Genomic DNA, 10,227 nt, shown 5'->3' on the forward strand with positions numbered 1-10,227 from the left:
TGCTGATGGCTGGGGGTCCGCCTACGGGGGCGGGGTGGGGGGGGCGTGTGGGTCGGGAGGAGTGTCCCCAGCGGCTCACCCCGCAAGCACGACAATCACGAGCGCCTGGGGGGCCGGGAAGCCGGGGCGGGGCCGAGAAGCCGGGGGCGGGGCTGGAAGGGTGGCGTCACGGCCCCGCCCCCGGCCGGCTCCCTCCTTCCTGCGCGGGGCGCCCTGGCCGAGTCCTCACCTGAAGGGACAGGTGTGCTCACCTCGCATCTCCGAGGCCGGTCCGCGAGTATCAGGTGAGCCTTAGCAGCAGCTCCGGCGGGGGCTGGGAGGAGGGGCGGGGGCGGGGGTGGGGGGTTCCTCACTGGCGGCAGAGGACAGTCTGGTCAAAGCAGGCTGCTCAGAGAGGCGGAGCTGGGCGTGGGTCTGTGGAGGGGCCGGTTGCTCCCCAAACTCCTGCGATGTCTCTTGGTTATAGTCACGTTGTACCAAAAACGTAGGCTTTGGAGGGATTTGAAGGAGAGGGAGTTGAAGAGGAAACAGCAGGTTTCCAAATATTTCAACCACAAATCTATCATTTTTTGTACATGATATCTTCTCTTCGTTGTAAAAGTAATGTGCATGGGTTGACTGGCGAATTGGGAAGAGTAAGAAAGAAATTGCCCGTGGTACTAACACACACACAAAACAATCGTGGATATTCTGGTGTATTTTCTTTCCCAGTCTGGTTTCTGTGCACAATCATGTTAATCTCATTTTCTCATACTGTATTTACAATTTTTGTGTCTTGCTTTTCTCTTCTTAACATTGTGTCATAAGCATTTTCTCTGTTGTTATTAGTCATCTGGGTATGTGTAATCATTATTTTTAATGGCTGCATAATGTTACATTTGAGGGAAGGGCCATAGTTGAGTGCCATTCTGAACACTTGGAGGAAGGATTTGTGGGGGGGAGACAGGTGTCATAGGAAAACATGGGCTCTGGGTCACACAGGCCAAGACCTCCACCTCCAACCCTGGGGTCCAAGAAAGGTCTTTGTGTCAGTTTCCACATCAGGGAAATGGATCCATAAAGCAACTTCCCCAGAACGTTGTGAGGATTTGGTGAGCTAATTTATGTAGAAAGCCTCCCCCACCACCCTCACGGTTCTGGCAGAAAAAGGGTCCACAGTGTTTGTGAGTTTGGAGGAGGGATTGGGCCAGCAGAAGCTGCTGAGGGAATAGAGGAAGAGCTGGGGACAGGGGGACAGGCTCCCCAGAATGGAGATGTCTCTGGGTCTGGGGCAGATGGGCTCACATCCACTCTGCATGAGCCAGGCCCAGACAGATCCCTAAGGCAGGGCTGTGACCTCCAGGCCCCTAGAAGCGTTCAACCCTTGGGATAAGCTTCTAGAAGGGCTTTGGAAGTGAGAGGATTGGAAGAAAAGTAGGAGGGGAGGGTGAAGGTGGAACCTAGTAATCAACTCCTTGTACGGATAAGGAAACTGAGGTTCAGAGAACAGGGGATTTGTTTAGGATGCACACAGGGAGCAGTAACAGAGTAGGTTTAGACCCCAGGGCACCTAACTCCTGTAGGGATCTCTTATGCCAGAGACTACTCGATGCTAGGGGAAGGAGGAGGTCAAGGCTGAGTCATCAGCTGCACTTGTACCAGGCTAAGGTAAGCTGAGAGAAAACAGATGTCTCTGGTTTTTGAGCCTCCATTTCCTCATCTGTGAAATGGGATAATAAGTCCCCACCTACCTACTTAGTACCCACTGCCAAGCCTGTCCATTGCCAGGTAGCCAGGACCGCCTTCCATTCTTAAGGCCTGTTCAATCTCTGCTCATACACCCCCACCATGACCCCTTCATCTTCATGGCCCCCTGGCCATCTTCGGGGGGGGGGTGTCTTGGGTACCTGTCAGCTGAATCTGGGGAGTACCTGTGGCCCCATCTCAGTTAGGATGGAAAATTCCATACTCCCCTGAGCCATCTGCTTCTAGACCTGGGAGATTTTGTTCTGTGTTTCTAATTTGGCCTTCCTGTAATGTGCCCCTACAGCATGCTAGGCTGGTTGAGAAAGGGCTTCGTGCCCTGGGGGGAGTTCCTAAGTGCTAAAAATCGTCTTGTAATGAGGATCCGCGACCCTCTGAGGCCACCTCTTTCTGCCTCGCCTGTCACACCAGGACAGTGATAAGGATGTCAGCCTCCCCTAGCCATTTTAGCGATCTCTGTCTTAACCCTGGTCATGCTGATTTGTAGTGACTTATTCTGGGTCCTGGGCCTCCTATAGTAGATGCAGTCCCCACCGGCTCGGCCCACCACAAGGCCCAGGCCAGGCCCGGCTCTGCTCCCTGTGACTGAGGGAATAATAACTACATCTATCATTCAGGTACCAGACTCTGGACTACGGGCTGTCTGGGCATAATCTCTTTTTTTTTTTAAGATTTTATTTATTTTATTTGACAGAGAGACAGATAGCAGATAGCGAGAGCAGGAACACAAGCAGGGGAGAGTGGGAGAGAGAGAAGCAGGCCTCCCACCGAGCAGGGATCCCGATGTGGGGCTAGATCCCAGGACCCTGGGATCATGACCTGAGCTGAAGGCAGACACTTAACGACTGAGCCACCCAGGCGCCCCTGGGCATCATCTCTTAATCTGCCTGAGGTGTGCGCTGTGCCCCTCCCCCCCCCCCGCCCCCCCCCCCCCCCCGACATGAGGGACCTGAAGTACAGGGAAGTTCTATAAACTCGCCCAGCCACACAGCCCAGAAATAGCTGATGAAGGATCTGAACTCAGCTTGCTGAAGCCAGGTCTCTACCACCACTGCCTCTCAAGTGAGAGCTCATATCTGGGGTCCTCCGATGTAAACTACGGTTGCGTACCCCTTCTGTAAGAATATTTTTGAGCATGCACTCTATATTCATATGTATATATATTTGTTAAAACTTGGAGATATATGTTCAGCTGTGCTAATGTGTGCATTATAAAACATACATTAAGATAGAACATTTAGAAAGGTAAGATTAAAAGCTGGATAAGAATACAAATTCTGATCTTTCTCCCCACACCCCAGTGGATCACTCAGTGAATTTCCTGGGGTGCTGGCATCTACTTTGGAGACAGCTACATTAGTAGTCACCAGAATCCCCTGGATGCTTTCAGAGTGGGTGAGTGGATTCATGGTGTCCTGAAGAGCAAGGGGGCCCGTTCAGTGGGGGCCTCAGACACATGGGCAGGTTCCCATTGGCATGCACTGAGGGAGACAAAGGCAGATTGGGGTGCAGGCTGTGAGGCAGGGTGAGGCCCCAGGGTGGGTCTGGAAGGGTAAATTGGAGTCCTTCATAACCTTTATGAACATTAGATCATGTTCTGGTAAACTCTGTCAGCCTCAGGTTCCTACCTGTAGAACAGGTGGGTTGATCTCCAGCTCATGGGACTGCTGTAGAGAATTCAACAAGAGCCCATGAGTAGTGCCCATTGCGGTGCCACATCGTCCGATAAATGCGAGTTTGCTCATTCTATCCCTCTTCTCCCCTTCCATGCGCAAAATGCCAAGCTGTTCTGAGCAAAACCAGTAGATAAATCCTATATGTAGCAGCTTGGGATTAAAGACCTTGCCCAACTCTACCTTTCTCATCGGCCTTCTCCCCCTCTCAGGGAGGGGGATCCTGGGTGCCATCTGACCCGTCTCTCCACAGGGGGCCCCCCACCTTCAAATGTCTGAGGTTCCTACCAAAGTGTAGGCTCGGGCTGTTCTGCTCCATCCTCCAAATCCACCCACTTTCAAGCCCCTCCTCCTTCTAACGTCCCCAGTGGCAACTCCCCAATTTCTCCACGGAAGGGACTTGGTGGGCAGTCTGGTAAGAAAGGGTCTCAGGGATTCATCTGGATGCTGTATCGTGTAGCCCTTCCCCTCAAGTTAAGAACTCTCCAGTGGTGCTTTTTGCAGGAAGCTCTGGGTGGAGGGTGTGGGGCAGCTTACCACCCCCTTGCCCCCCTCCCCGGCTGATGCCAGGCCACGTGGACCTGTCCTGTGGTGCTCACCATCTAGCAGGTTCTCTCTGGTATCCTGAGTCCATCTTTTTTTTTTTCTTGTGCTCACCCAGCTGGCCCAGGCAGATTGTCAGCTTGAGGCGAGCAGAGCTCAGCGTGGATCTCTCAGGCCCTGTGAGGAGTAGGCATCAGGAAATGTTTGTGGACAGACGTGTGACAGGGTAAGATGATGAATCGTACCAGCTATGCTGACTTGAGAAGTGTTGCTGTGGGAATTGGGACTATTAGCCGTGGCAATCATCGTAATTCCCGTGGCCCAGTTAATGAGTGGTTGTGTGTCCTGGAGATGGAATTCCTTGGATTCCCAGAGGATGGAAGAAGCACATTTTGGAGAGGATTGGCAGCGGCTCAGACAACGAGGTTGTGTCGAGCGGAGGGGCAGCGAGGTGACAGGCCAAGTTGAAGGAAGGACGCAGACAGGTAGGAGGGTGGGCAGAGGTGAAGGCAGTGGCCCTTGGGAGATGCTGGGGGGTTTTCAGTGCTCCCTGCTCCTGTGCCTTTAGAAACAAGTGCTCCCAGCTCCTCTGGGAGTTGAGTCCCCAATGAAGACCAGGGAATACCCAGAGAGGGTTTGCCCTGGTGGAGGGGGGAGGGCCAAGAGCCCACCATGAGAAGGGGTGGATGGGGTGGGGAAGAACCCCAGGATAAGTAAGGCTTGTCCCTGAGGGAAGGCTGTCAGGCACCATCTGGCCCAAGGATTGAAAGTGCCAGGCCTTTGCCTCCACCCCTATGACCACACACCCACAGCAGAATTTGCTCATTGCTCAAGTATTTATGGGGCACCCATTACCAATTGGATACCCACAGGAGCACCTATAAGAGGATTTCTCTCTCTTGGAGCTTATGTTCAAGGGCACTAAAAATAAACAAGTTAATGTTTTCAGCCTGTAGTAAGTGACATAAAGAAAATAAGGCAGGGGTGATCCAGTAGAAAGAGGCAGCGGGGAAGGGGGCCTGTTTAAGATTGTGTGGTCAGGGCACCTGGTTGGCTTGTCAGTAGAGCGTGCGACTCTTGATCTCAGGTTGTGAGTTCAAGCCCCACGTTGGGTGTGGAGCTTACGTTAAAAAAAAAATTGTGTGGTCAAAGGAGGCCTCTTTGAGGAGGTAACTTTTGAGTTGTGACTTGAATAGAAGTCATTGTGTTCAAACCATTGAAGGCAGCCATTGAAGATATGGGCGGGGGGAGGATAATTCTAGGCAGAAGGAATGACAAGGGCAAAGGCCCTGAGGTATGATGAAATGAAAGAAGAAATGAAAAAAGGTAGTTCGAGATGAGGTCTGAGAGGCAGGTAGGGGCCAGATCATAGCAGGCCTGGGAAAGAACATGGATTTCACCCTAAGGACAGAGGGAGCATTTGGCGTCTTCAGTAGTCAAGGGATGTGATCTCACAGGTAACAAACTGCTACGGTATCCAAGTGAAAGATGCACATGGTGAGAGGTGGCTGGGGTCAGAATATAGTTAGGAGGTGGAGCTGATGGGATGTGCACAATGTTTTGAATATGGACGAGGGTGCAGGGGGATGGGTAGAGAAAACCCTTTCCCGCTGAGCCCAGATGTGCGTGACCTCAGGGTCTTTCTCAACAGAGTACCCCAGATGTGGAGTGTATAGGACCTTCCCCACATCTAGTCCAGCCCTTAGTTTATAGATGGGGAGAGTGAAGAAAAGGACTTAGAGGTCTCCTTGTCCCCAGAGAGGGGCTGTGAATTCTCCCAATTCCTGCTGACATTCAGTGGCTGAGCTGGGACTCAAACGTGGGCTTCCTGGCCCCTGGTCCAGGCCCCTTGCTACCCCACCCTGCTGCGTTCTCCCCCCGAAGACGGAGGGGGGAGGAACCACTGTGGGAGAATGACCAGGCATGGCAATGTGGTGAGGTCACTGGGAGAAGCGTCTAAAGGCAGTGGAGTCTGGAGAGGCCCAGGCCAAGGCCCTGATTGGCACTGCCCTGCAAGCAGTCAGAGGTGGGTGGAACATCATGGAAGGGTCAGGGGGCAAGCTGCCAAGGCCTCACTGGGCGAGAAGAATGCACCAAAGCAGCACTTTCAGGCTGGCAGGCTTGAGGAGGACCTCTTGGAGCAGAGCCTGTGGTGGGCCATCGACCCTCTGGGGTCTTGGGAGAGGCGCGAGTAGCCGCTAAGAATAGGAAGACTCCGAGAAACTTCCTGCAGGGGCATCCTAGAGCCACGGCCGTGGGTGAAGACAGAGGGTGGGCCAGCCCCCCCTGGGTTTGCCCACCTCTACCTTGAAGGGGAAGGGGAAGGCAAGGAAAGAAGCAGCTGGAGACCCAGCCTGAGGTGCTAGAAGTCCAAGTCAGGGGGCCTGGATCCCGCTCCCTGCCGGCTCCGCAGAACCTTGTCATCATCTTCCTCTTCCTCAGGGCCGCTGCCGGGCTAAGTTGTTTTCGTGCATGATCATCTGCATTATCCCTGGTTTACCAATGAGGCTCAGAGAGTTTAAGGAACTTTCCTAGGGTCACACAGCTAAAAAGTGGCAAAGTCAGCATTGGAAGCCGCCTTCTCAACTACAGTGGGCTCCTGTCTTGGCTCCCTTTGTGACTCTGAGCGAGGCTCCCTGGGTCTCAGTCTCCACTGTAAAATGATGGAGCTGGCAGAAATGAGGCCCCTGTGGCTCTTGGTGGGGGGCCCCAAATTGCTCCTCCAGGATTGGGACTCAGGAGCCTGAAGGAGGGGCCATGGCCTTATTTTGGAAATGTGTTCTGCACCAGCCTGGGAGCAGTGGCTGGGGTCACAGGCTTTGCCAGGCCATTCCCTCTCCACTTCCTCTGCTGAGGGTTGGATGAGTCAGTGCCGTGACGTGCCTTGTAGAGGGCCCAGCACACAGTAGGTGCTCAATAAAGTAGCTCTTGATGTTTTGTCAGAGAGACGGAAGGCTGTCTCTTCATGGACGATTCATTCACTCATTCAGCAAATATTACCACCTCCTATGTGCCAGACACTGTTCTTGACACTGGTGACCGGTGGTGTCCCCAAAATAGCTGCCTTCGTGCAGCTTATAATCTAGTAGGGGGCTCAGACACACACACACACACACACACAATTCAAATAAGTACCATGTAGAATATGTTATATAGAGATATATGCCAAGAAAAAATGAAGCAGCAGGGGGTGGGGGGGTGGGGAGGGGAGGCAGTGCCCTAGTGGGGTTGGGAGCTTAAATCAGGAAGACCCGAAGGCCTCCCTGTGAAGGGGATGAGAACCAAGGCCTCGGGGAGGTGAGGGAATGAGCCATACGGATATCTGAGGGAAAAGCATCCCAGGCCGCAGGAACTGCCAGGGCTAAGGCCTGCGTAGGGCCATTTGAAGGACCATCCTGATGTTTACTAAATGCAGGGTGGGGTGCCCACAGGCAAGACTCAGACTGCAGATCCCTTTGGGAGGACCGAAAGCTTCCTCCCCATCTCTGATTTCTTCTGCAATATCATCATATCTTCGAGATCCCCAGCCCAGGGCCCCAGGGGCTGGCGGGGGGTGGGGGGGGGCAGCGTGTTGTGTGCCAAGGAAACGAATCCAAAGTGTCAGATTGGAAACATGCCGAGGAGTCTCTCCTCCTGAGCCAGTGCAGAGCAGCTCAACTCCAGGGTGGGACCCATGTGAGCTGGGACTCCACTGACACCTATTGTCCTGGGCTGATTGCATCTCCTGGGTGAGTGAGTGGGTGTGCAGGGAGCGGAACTGGGATGAACTCAAGCTGGCCACACCCTTGGGCCTTAAAGTTGGGAGTTAAGTCCCAGGAGGAATCATTGAGAACCTAGAATGAAGAGAGAAGTCAGGCCCAGAGGCTGCTAGAACTCCGTAAGATTTCTTTCCCTTTGGAATCACCTCCAGTCCTCTGCTGGGTTTTGTGTCATCTCTCAGTTTCTCCTTAGAACTGAGCTGTGAAGCTTTTTAGAAGTACCCGGGAGCTGGTCTTCTAGGGGAGTAGGAAAGAGAACTTGGGCCCATGACACAGGTAATTAGCAGCAGGGTGTGGGGAGCATTCTTCCAAGGGAGACAGCAGATAGGGACAGCAGGAGAGAGCCTGGGAGCAGGCCTTAGGGGACTAGTAGTCTTAAGACTGGGTGGCCCAGGGAACTGACCAGGATCCTTCAGTGGGGAGTGGGGAGGTGACAGGATTGGGCAGGGAAGCTGGGACTTTGTGGTGGTTAATGTGTGTCCTTAGGCAAGCACTGTTAAGAGCCTCAGATGCCCTCTCTGTAAACCAGGGAAAGAATAGAGTAGGATTTAATCTGTTGTTGTTTCAGAGGTTAACCACCTCCTCAGGGCCAGGTGCTTAGTAGATGCCAGAGCTGAGCAGTGCTAATCCCTTCCTGGAGAGGGTGGCCATTATTGGAGGGTGCAGTGGTGAGGATGGAGGACACGGGTACATTCCACGCCTGCTCGGTAGGCCTAGGCCTGGGCACCTTGTTTCACTTTAGGAGAACATGCAGCCACACAGAGTGCTAGCATCCCTGGATGCTGGAAGCAGAGCCTCGGGATTCAGGGTTGGGGAGATTGGGATGAAAAGAGATGACAAAGGGCAGGGCATTGGTGGTAGCTGGCTTCTAGGACAGGGTCATACTTGGGGACCTCCAGGGGATAAAGGAAGTCATGAAAATGGGTACAACAAGCTCATGTGAGGAACGAGGTTGGTGGCTGCTGCCCAGGCCAATGGCCAACTGAGTGTGGCCAGAGCCTGGTGTGAGTTTGGACCAGGGTTGCCCGTTCTCCCAGGGCTTCAAGAGAAGTAGGGAATATGGACCTATAATATGAAATCGGCCCATTTAAAACATTGGTTATCAATTAGCAAAGCAATATAAGTAACAAAAAAACACCATGCAGGTCAAGCGAAGCCCACCATCTTGGCTGGTGACCCTCTGCTCTGGCAAAGGGGGCACTGAGGCCAGGTCCTGGCCCGGGCCAGCTATCTATCTTGCTGTGCTGTGTGGTCCTGGGCAAACCCCTCCCCTCTCTGGGCCCCGGTTTCCTAGTCTGGGAGAGAGGAGGAGCCTGATCTGTGGGGTCCCACCAGTTTGGACAGTGTGTGACTAAGTCCCCCAGCCTCGAGGGAGGATGTGTTTATTATGGAAGTGACTCTTCCCAGGAACCATGCTTCTGGGATTGGATGCAGTGCACTCTGGTATTTTGTGGGTCCACCATCACAACTCTGTGTGTGAGTGGATGTGTGTCATAATTTGGAGCTTTGCATGGCGCAGTGTCAATATCATCATTTTAATAACTTTGCCTTGGAACCTTTCATTGGCTACCCTGGAAGCTGGTGAGAAGCCTTAATTAATTCTCCCAGTGACGTGGGGAGCCAGGGGTCCTCTTCCTGATTTGTCCATATGGAAAGCCAAGCCCAGAGTTGGGAGGTGCCTTAGCTGACCCTGCACCACTGGGGACCCTGACTCGTGTTAGTTCCCCCGGAGTGTGCAGGGTTCCTCATTAAACCAGTGAGACCAGAATTGGGGTTCGTGCCCATCACAGTCTGCACTGCTGGAAGAGCTGGGAGGGTCCTTTCTATGGGGTGAGGGGTGTGGGGGGTGGTGAGGGTAGCTACCTCCCCGGGTCTTTGGTCAATGGCATTCTCTATCTCCTGCTGTCCTGTCAAATCACTGACCCCTGAATCAACCTGGCCTGTGTTCTCTGAAGGACTCTGAAGCCCCCAACTCTCCAAACATTCTTTTTTTTTGCAGCGGCCTTCGCAGGGAGCCACTGCTTTGGTTTGAGAGGAGAGAGAACCAGGGGAAGAGGAGGCTTTGGATCTAGAAAACCCCAGCTTTTTGTGCGCCCGCCTCCTCCCCACCCCCACCCAGCTTTTTCCACCTGTGCCCCAACTGGATCAGGGTGTCGGTGGCTGTGTGTGTTCCCCGGCCCCACACGTAAGACCGCGTTCCTGCAACGCTCTCCTGGCCAGGCGGGGGGGAGGGGTACGGACCGTGTTTCCCGGCTGAGCACCCCCCTCCCCAGAGTCCCCGGGAGCCGAGGGCGCGGGCCCTTTAAATCCTCCGGGGCGGCGCGGCGGGCCGGGGATGACATCAGCGGTCGGGCCCGGGGCTCAATGGGAGCCGGCGGGTGCGCGCCGGGCGGGAGCGCGCGAGCCGGCGGCGGGGGCGGGCGGGTAGGAGGGCCCGGAGGAGGGAGGCGGCGGCGGCGGCGGCGGCGGCGGCGAGAATCCAGAGCCAGAGCCCGGCCGGGGCCGAGCGG

At 54.2% G+C, this 10,227-nt stretch overlaps 1 protein-coding gene across 10 annotated transcripts in view; it reads left to right on the forward strand.

The window, feature by feature from the left end:
* Nucleotides 1-218: 218 nt before the first annotated feature.
* CSNK1E (casein kinase 1 epsilon) overlaps nt 219-10,227 on the forward strand; it is a 32,177-nt gene continuing 22,168 nt past the window's right edge. For 5 of the 10 annotated variants that reach the window (XM_021687419.1, XM_021687418.1, XM_044915322.1 and 2 more), the window contains exon 1: nt 219-284. The gene's annotated coding sequence lies outside the window, so the exon portion shown is untranslated. Of the gene's footprint in view, nt 285-3,047; nt 3,139-4,127; nt 4,186-4,380; nt 4,445-10,227 lie in introns of those variants that run through there. The other 5 variants (XM_044915327.1, XM_044915328.1, XM_044915326.1 and 2 more) reach the window with 4 other exon arrangements.

The sequence above is a fragment of the Neomonachus schauinslandi genome, chromosome 5 (assembly GCF_002201575.2).
Source record: "Neomonachus schauinslandi chromosome 5, ASM220157v2, whole genome shotgun sequence".
NCBI lineage: Eukaryota > Metazoa > Chordata > Mammalia > Carnivora > Phocidae > Neomonachus > Neomonachus schauinslandi.